Source organism: Manacus candei, unplaced genomic scaffold (genome assembly GCF_025592945.1).
Source record: "Manacus candei isolate 608988 ecotype Guabito, Panama unplaced genomic scaffold, ASM2559294v1 h1tg000052l, whole genome shotgun sequence".
In the NCBI taxonomy this organism is placed as follows: Eukaryota; Metazoa; Chordata; class Aves; order Passeriformes; family Pipridae; genus Manacus; species Manacus candei.
The window spans coordinates 3,912,877-3,922,349 of NW_026138100.1; the positions used below are offsets into that span (position 1 = coordinate 3,912,877).

The following is a 9,473-nucleotide window of genomic DNA, read 5'->3' on the forward strand; positions in this document are numbered from 1 at the left end:
CCCTTTCAGATTACCTTTAAACATCAGCATGTGCAGCCTTTGTGCCTTGATGTTTCATACCAGTTCACACCTAATGATTTTTTACTGCCTCAGGCTTGAAATCTTCCCATGCTGATAAATAATTCATTTATTTTCATTTCATATTTTGGGTGCTGTAGTTGATCACAAACCTCTTCGTAACAGAATTAGTTCTCTCTCCATGGGCACAATTTCCATTGCAGAGATAAGTGAGATTATGTCAGGCTACAGGCAATTAAAGGACGATGCACACTCCTCTAGACAGAGGAGCAGTATCGAAACAGAAGCTAAGACTTTGACTATGTAATGAGCTTTCCAAGGCTGGACTTTCCTCAGCCTTGGCTGCATGATTTTGCTTTGGACATTGATTATTTTTGGGTGTAAGGATGTGTTCTAATGTCAGATCCTAAACAAGTAAGAGCCTTGTAGGTGGTACATTTAAGCACACACACCAAATCAGTTTGAACTCCAAGAGTAAGATGGTCTCTATAACCTTTGCGTTTATTTAAAGCCTCTAAAACAACATGAAAGCCATACTCATTGCCTGATAACACAAAAGAATCTGTCTGTAAAAAGCAGATTTAGAATTGTAGCTGGTTGATTCAATTCCAAACATGTCATCCAAAGCTTGCAAACATTTATGCATGTCTTAATGAAAGTGCTGATAACTCCATGTTTCAGAGTATCAAATAATTGTACAACTGAAATATACCCAGGCTACACAATCATAATAATAGCACAAAATAATCTAAAGGTGAGCCAGTCAAAAGATGCATCCTTACTCTGATTTTGACAGGGAAGAGAAAGCACTGATTTACTTCATTCTCCCTCTTCTCTCTGTATGAGCAGGAAAAATAATTGCTCCTGAAGCGGTACTCTCTCTTTAAATGGACTTACTGTTTGGTTTTCTGAAAGAAAGAGAGGAGACAAAGAAAAGCTACCTACCTTTCAAGCTTTGCATAACCACCATTACTATTTCTATTTTGTTTTTGTATCAAGATTACAATGACTCATGCTTTCTGCTTGACCCTAATATCACTTTACATCTCCTTATCTTTCTTATAATACTTTACATGATGTATAAAGAGCTATGACCTAGAAAGTTGTGGGCTGCCTTGGTTCAATATACCGGATTTTTCAAATAGGGAAGACTAATGAGTTTTTTCCACCCACCTTGTTACACACTGAAAAATAGAATGTGAAAGAAGCTTAAACAACCCCAGTCTCTAGTAGAGTGAGTCAGTGAGTATAAAGTTTTTGGTATCACTCCATACAACGGATATAGCTTTCTAAAATGAAAGGCATTACTACTGGTTTTTGAATGGCTATTTCAGAAAATGCTGTCAAGCTGTCAACTGGACATCCAAAATTAACCTGAAAGAGAATAGTGTACTTGTAGGTCAGAAGTTCTGCTCCCACCTCTTCAGGAGGTGACAAAGCTCCAGGTCCAAATTTGTACATGTACATTTTGTTTAGACAGAATCTTAACACTAAATTTGAATTTGCAGTGCTCAAAACCCTCATACATCTGTTTCACTACTCTGTGACACCACCATAGCTAAAGTTCCCAGGCACTCCTAGATCTGTCCCATTTTGCATCAGAAGTGCAGACACCTTGGCACTTTTTCAATCCCTTGGTTCCACCAAGAATGGAGGTGTTCTTCACAATATTTCCCTAGGGGTCATGTTGAAGACAGCACTCTTGAATAACATCTCATGAGGCAAGTACAATATACAGCAGCATCTTTCTTTCATTGCAGCACTTCACAGACTGACAGGAAGGCCATAAGGAAGACTGGCATCCAACCCCATTCTCAGTTTCAAGGTGACTCACTGCCAAGGAGATAGCTTAATGGTGCATTTATCTGAGTTTGTGGAGTGAGAAATTCTTCCTTCCAAATATTTCTTCTAATATACAACCTATATCAGACCATCACTAAATAAAATATTTGACTGTTGCAGTCCCAAGAAGTTTCACGTGACAGAGATTTGAGGTGTGCAATTGGCATTTGCCCCAGTTTGCAATAATCCATAGACCAGTACTTCTGGCATTTTCATGGGAGATGGGGCTTAGTCAGGCTTCAAGGGTAGCTGAGTGAAGTGAACCCCAGAATCCGACTGTCTGAGAAAGGAATGAAGGGGGACTCCTATTCTCTTCCCCTATGCATGAAAACAGAAGGACTGTCCCTGTCCTTCATGTATTCTGGATTTTGGTTTTTTTGAATGAACAGGTTCAGGCCTACAAGTGGTCTGAAGAGTGTATGTATATCTAAGGTTGAATAGGACTGGTATTCACCCCTGCTCTTCAGGATAGCTGCCGGTTCATTTAATATCCCCTTCCTGAAGCTTTTTGGATTTCCTGCAGGACTATGTCCCTGGATTGCTTTGGCAGGGACAGAGTGGTGAAGCAGGACAGTCCATTTCACTGAGGGAGCCTAGGCCCCCTCCAGTCGCATCCAGTAGCATAGGATAGGGTGGTCACACTTTCACCATGTTGTTGATGTAGGTCAGAAAGCTGTTCAGCATCACATCCCCAGTGAGAGAAAGGCCACCTATGGCTTCTGAAATGCAAAGCATTAAGCCTTGATTTTACAGGCTTAAGCACAGATGCCCTGCATCTGTCCACTCACAATAAACAGGCCCCTGAGAGAAAGGGGCCTCAGGATGAAACAGGATGATTGAACATGCAGTTTGATATTTTATTTCATCTATAACTGTTTCTATGAACAATTGTATGAAACTGATGGTGACATTTGTTTCAAAAGGATTATCAACGTGATTATACTGAATAGAGAATTAATTAATCACAGACATTTGTCAAAAAAAAGTAATTGAAATTCTATTATGTCATTATCAGCATCATGAAGAGATTGTGTTTGCAATCAATCAAGCATCTGGGATCACTCCAATGTCAAGAAACTAAACATAAAACCAGAAAGTAATTGATTTTTAAAATTAGTGATTCTGTCTGTTTGATGGGTGCCGCACACTATTTTTCAACAGTTGTGTCTTATGGATGATAACTGTTAAAAGTCAAAGATCCCAGATGGCAAAGCAAAATTACTTACCTACGCTAAGGAAGTAATTTGAATAGATATAGATAGTGATGCCTTAAGCCCCTAATGGTTTTTTTATTTTTCTAATATTTGTAAAACTTGTAAATTTTATAGGTAGGTTTTAGAAGCAGAAACCCCTTCTTGCCTTGTTCTTTTCCCTTGTTTACACATTCCCTAACCCTCTTACCCCATTCTGTGCCTCCCATATCAAACCTACTCCTGAATTCAGTAGCAGTGTTTAGTCTTTTGTCAAGGCAAAGGCCCAGACTGTTTGGAGAACAGCATATCAGGGCCTAAACCACAGAATACGGTCAAAAATTGGGTAGCTGTGTGTCCTTTGTGCTCTGAAGATGGTGAAGATTAGGAAGTAGGGGGTCCCAAAAAGACCCCAGACCCAATTCTCAGGGGGAGGGCCCGGGGTGGACCAGGGGAAGGACCAAAGGGTGGACACATCTGGGATTGGATGGATAATGTAACCTCTCAGGCATGGGGCGCCCGTCTATATCACCTATTGCCTTGGCAAATAAACCCTTTCTTATCTCACCCCTAATTAACTGCTCCGGAGATTTTTTTCAGCACCAAAATACACAGGCAACAGGGTAAAACTAGTAATTTCCTCCATGACTTTTTATCAGGTTATTACAGAGAACAGTATCATTCCTGTTTATTGGTGGCAAAAGTGACTAGAGAAGTGAAATGATGTTACCTAAGTCAACAAAGTCAAGACCTGAAATCAGCACTTCTGAGTTCACTGCTCTGTCATCCAAGTAACCTGAATTCATTAATCTAGTCTTGACTTTAATGCTATTTTCAGAATTAAGGGGTAAATTTGACTCGCTCACTACTGAAGCAAAAAGTATTCCTTAATCACAGCATACAGTACCATAAGCATAGAAACTAGTATCTCATGAACCTGTTGCTTGGCTGTTGGCAAAGCTAAGTACTTGCAGTCAGAAGCAAGGCAAAATCAGCAGCGTAATTTGTTCTTTTTCTTTCTGGATGCAGACACAGTTACCATCCACTGCTACGTCTCTACTTGAATCATAATGCCACATAATCAGTCAGCAAGTCCTACAACTCAAGATCAAGAGTTCCTTCACCTGCTGAACGGCAAAGACCAAACTGAGGCTGTTGAACAGCATTCCCTGAATATCCAATTGAAACTCTTCTCCAAATATCAAAGTTTCAGCAGTACCTTATAATTTTTCACATAGCAGTAAAATTTGCTTTATTTTTCTGGTCCCTAAGACACACAGAAAATCAGTGAAAATTTAAACAGCAAATGACTGCTGGAGCTCCTCTACTAGGAGTCTCTGGCTAAGTGTGACCACTCATGTTAGTCACAGGGCTGTTGGCTGTTTTCCTTTTCTTTTGCAATCTATAGTGACTGTGATGGCCGCAAAGATTTATAGTTTATGTATCTTTTTGCTTCAGCTGCTATATTGAGGTGTAATTCAGGTAGTGGACAGGATGATAAACCTCCAAGAATGGAGGATAAAATACATTAAATTTTAGACCTGGTTCAATTTTGGCTTAAAATCAGGTAATTTTTGACTCAGTGTGACTGAAAACGGCAAACTCTCAGATTCTTTTAAGGCATAGAGTAACCAGTTTCTAGTACTGACAGGGTCCACAGGATTCAAACCTAAGTTTAGATATATATATGTGTGTGTGTAGGTATGCATTCTATATAAGCTATGAAATCTGCAGAAAGAAAAAGCACTGCTACATCATTAAGAGGAATTTTGTTCATTTATTCCTGTAAATTTATGTGGGTCAGGTATGGTGGGCATAAACACGCAAGTTACTAGGGCCACATATTTTCTTCCTAATGAAGCTGCAATTTTTGTGACTGCTCAAAGTTGTTCTACACTTTTAATTTACACATTTTCTCTGTGACTATTTTGTGTCATCTTTTCAGGTTACTTTAGAAACAAATAAACAAACAAATACAGTAATTGCATTTACAGAGGGGTTTTTTTAAATTTTCAATATGTGAATTTTAGTACTTACAGCTAAGCATCAAGTAATTTGCTGGATATCAGTAAACATGGGTTTTAAATGTGTTTGGTGTGAAATATATATTTCTTCTAGGACTGGTTAATAAAGTCTATCACTTGCATTATATCATTATTGCATCACTGATGGCACCACTGATTTTCAGAGAATCTCTGAATTGAAATTACAGATATATATATTCTTGATAATTTTGGTGACTGTCCATGTATATCTATGGATATTCTTAAAGTCTTCTTTTTAGTCAGAGAAATAAAGTTATCACAAGTCTGTTTTTGTAGACATTACTATGGTCTTTATTAACATGATGCTGCCACTCAATAGAAGGCAGAGGAGGAGCAGATATGAAAGGTACACATCATCCAGAGAATATGCATGTACATAGAGGTATCTAAGAGACGCAGTAGACTGAGCAATTTGCTACAGCAATTCAGTGTTCAATAGCTAAAGAGTTGCAAGCCTGGTTTTGCTAAAAATCCAAAGGTAATTGATTAAGAAAGAACAAATTCTAAAAACTTTTAAAATAGTCCTTGAAAGAGAAAGAAGTTATCTAGGAAGTCTGAAATTATCTGTATTACAAAAAAAAGAAAAGAAAAGAAACTAACCCAAACAAAAAAAACCTCCACATAAACAAAATATAGTTTGAGAAAGAAACCCCTGATATTTCATGCCAATATCACAGGTCAGTACTTTATAATTGCCATCAGTCTATCATTGTCAAAAGTTAGAAAAAAAAATTCCCAGGGAACAAATTTTGCCATAAGGAAAAGGAGGAACATATTGTCTTCCGTCTCCTGATACACCACATACTGGAAACCTTCAGAAAAAGTTCAAGGATAGGGCAAACAAGGATGATCATAGTTTCTCATCCAGTGTTGGAATTCCAGCTTGATCTCTGATAGTGCAATTTACACAATAAATTGACTTGGCAACTTAAGAAGGGCCTGTTCTTCCCCTCCATCTCCCAGTCTTGGATCTCTTGTCCTTACTCCCATTCAATACCCTGTGTTGAACAATCAGTTTTGTAAACCAGACAGAAAACATCTGATTTTTATCTGATTTTGTGGAGGACTGGACAAAATTAATTTCTGAATCTAGTGTAACTTTTCAAATTCATAGACCAATTTATGATTGAAGGGACCTCTGAATTCCATCTGGTCCAATTCCCTACTCATATAAGTTATTCTGGCAGAATTTGTGCCATTACATCTCTCTATCTGGAGAGATGTTGAACCAAATACTACTGAGAGCTCCTGCCTCTTTGAACCATTTCCTCTCTCGAGTCCCTGTGGTGTGTCACCTTTTCTTGAAATGACTATGCAGAAAGAACATGGTCTGAAATACCTCCAAACATGTTCAGAATATTTATTTTGTCTCTTTGAGCAAGTTTCTTCTAGGTTTTTTGCCACTTGGGACTGAGTGGACTAGATAGAGGAGGAGATTGATTCCGCCCCCACATCCCTTGAGCACCAGCTTGGTAGCAAGACCAAGCCAGACTTTCATTGACATCTCATTTTCCTTCTGAGAGGATTAGCCTGTGCTTACCCGCTACCCGTATATTTGAGGTGCTCTCTGCAGGCTTGTCTGTGTAAATGAGGTTGCTTTGATGGGATCTCATTAGCAACTGCTGCTCTTTAAAGTGCTAGCACTTTAACATTTTGGTCATCAATACAACAGAGAGCCACTCTTTCTCCTTATGCATTAGAGTAAAGCAAGTGAAATATGAAATCAAATGCTATCACTGGTTTCATTAAATATGAAATCATTAGTATCATCCCCTTAAACTCATGCAGATACATTCCTTTGCCTCATCTTGCTTTACCCTCTCTTGATTTATGGGGAGCATAATGACATAAGACTTTGATGAAAGATGTGCTTGATGGGTAAATTAATATCTCAAGATCATATTTGCATACTTTTTATCTAAATAGAAATCCAAAATGATCCTGTGAATGTAAGTAACACTGAAATGCACCACTTCTTTTTGACTCGCTCTCTTCCACGTATTTAATTCTAAAACTTCTTTATAATACACAAGAAAAGAATCACTAGGTTATGTTCTTTTCGAGACCCCATATTGTTGCTTCAATTTTCATGGCAGCAGATGTTTTCCTTTCTGATCAGATTATCCAACTACTTTTCTACTCCATCAGGGAAGAAAACCCAGGACCAGCTACCTGCAGCTGGACTTTTTTCATCAATCCATCAATCTACATGGAAAACCTGTACTCCCAAACACAGCAGCACATGAGGGATGCATGCAAAAATGTAAATGAGAACTAAAAGCACGATGCACTGAATAATAGCTTAAACAACAGTTTATTGTTCGCTGGTGTTAACTTGTCCAGTGTGTCTGTCAAGAGAGACATTGGTTACAAACATGCCTGTTAGACTGATGGATGAAGAACTGTAGTGTTTTAGTGCCTTCTTGTGCTGATACCTAGAAGTACAAGTAAGTGAAACCTCGAGATGAATTTCAACCTGCTCAAACATAATAAAGGAGCAAACTCCTGCTGCATTTTTTCAGCTCTTTGCTAATAATGCCCAACAGCAAACTAAAATTTCTCAGAGAGAAAGATTTTTTCCTTAAGCATTTTAACTCAGACAGCAGCCACTGTAATAGCTGTGGCTCAAAAAACCCAAACAAACCACTTTTATATTAAAATTGTCTGAGCTGAAAAAAAGTGCTGCCTGGAATAGTGTGAAACTATGAGAATTGCTGTCAGTCCCTCAGACCCCACAAGTATCTTGCTCAGACTTGTACCCAGTCACATGGAAAACTCCCCCTTTGCTGTGAGCTGGCTATTCAGGTCAGTGATGATCATGAATAGAATTTAGGCAAACCTCATACCCATATAATCATGAGAGGGGAGGAAGCTGAAAGTGAGTTAGAAGGACTAAGAAAAGGGGAGCTGAACTGAATGTACAATGACATCGCATTGCTCCTAAATGAAAAGGACAGCACCCTCTCTCTCAGTAGGCTCAGGATGCAGCACTTCATCCTCTCCTTCAGGTATAACCATGACAACTCCCAACCTAGTTCCCTGCTTCCAGAGCAGGGACACAAGGGCGAAGTTCTTCTATCTCCATCTTCTTTTTACCTGTCTAGATAACTTGGAAATGCACAGAAGGTAAAATTTTATAGACTCATGCTTACTTTGCAATATGAGAGCAATCACTCCCTCAAATCCCTACCTTCTGATATCCAGTCAGATTTCACTCAAGCATATGCTCAAAAGGCTTAAGAACCGGAAGGCAAGTAAGATTACAAAATTCATTCTTTTAGTAACTTATTTTGAAATTTTGAGGCTGCACATCAACAGTGTCACTGTTTGAGAGTTGTTTATAGCCTACAAAAGTACTTTTCTTCCTGTCTTTCTTATTATGGAATTTTCTATTTTCTTCTGAAATATGTTGCAGGGAAAAACAGTGATGATAAGATAACATATATTTCTGAAGTGTAAGTGCGCTGCATACTGCATGAAATACAATGGAAAATATAATGGATTGATATTATAGAAAAGAAAATATATATGACATCTGGAGACATTGATCAAATGCATGATCTGTTAATCTTTGAGACTTGTTCAAAGAAAATCCCAGAGGAAATCCCAGCTCTTGAATCATTTTGAGTGCAGTGGCATTTTGAAAAGTAGCTTGGTAACACTGACATGTTGAAGATTACTGTGACTCAATTATTTCATAGGCCTATATTCTCAAGTAAGATGATAGTTGTCAGCCCTGAACACTCAACATGAGAGCTAAGGTATAGGCTGGATTATTTCCACTTTACACATTGTCACCAGCAATAAAGATTATACCATTCAGATTATGTCCCCTCTGTGGCTTTGCACAGGTGCAGTTGATGGAGGCGCTGGAAATATTTCTTCTGCTGAGCCATGAGACTGAATGGGTCCTACAGTGCAACCTCCCTCCATACAGCCTTCCAGGAGCACAGGAAGTTAAAAAGCAGGAACACAATGTCAGGGGTTTGGGGGGCCTTTTAAAAATTATTTCAGTTAACCAAGAAAACATTTATCTTTTCATTAAAATCAGTAAAGGGAATGAACTGCAGTTTTGTGTAATAAAATGAAACCATTTTTATAGAGCCACCAAAAATGACTCTAAATTAAATATCTTGAAATTTTCCTGCATAGAAGATAGTAATTTATTCACAGAGGATAGACATAAAAGACTTAATACACATTCCCAAGTCTAATTACTATTAAGTTCTCTACCAGTTTAGGACATATTTCAGATGTTTATGAAGAAACTGCTTTTAAAGGCTGCACTTATTTCATCAAGAGTATTCTGTCACTAGGTTTTCTAGGCCTCCAGCAAGTTAATCCATTAAGGTCTCTTTGGAACAACAGCAAACAACAA

General features: G+C 38.3%; 1 long non-coding RNA gene across 1 annotated transcript; it reads left to right on the top strand.

Annotated features, from left to right (window-relative positions):
* Nucleotides 1-438: 438 nt before the first annotated feature.
* LOC127477397 (uncharacterized) lies at nt 439-9,106 on the top strand. Its single transcript, XR_007906936.1, has 3 exons — nt 439-772; nt 1,779-1,843; nt 8,947-9,106. It is a non-coding gene; the product is annotated as an uncharacterized LOC127477397 (long non-coding RNA).
* Nucleotides 9,107-9,473: the final 367 nt, after the last annotated feature.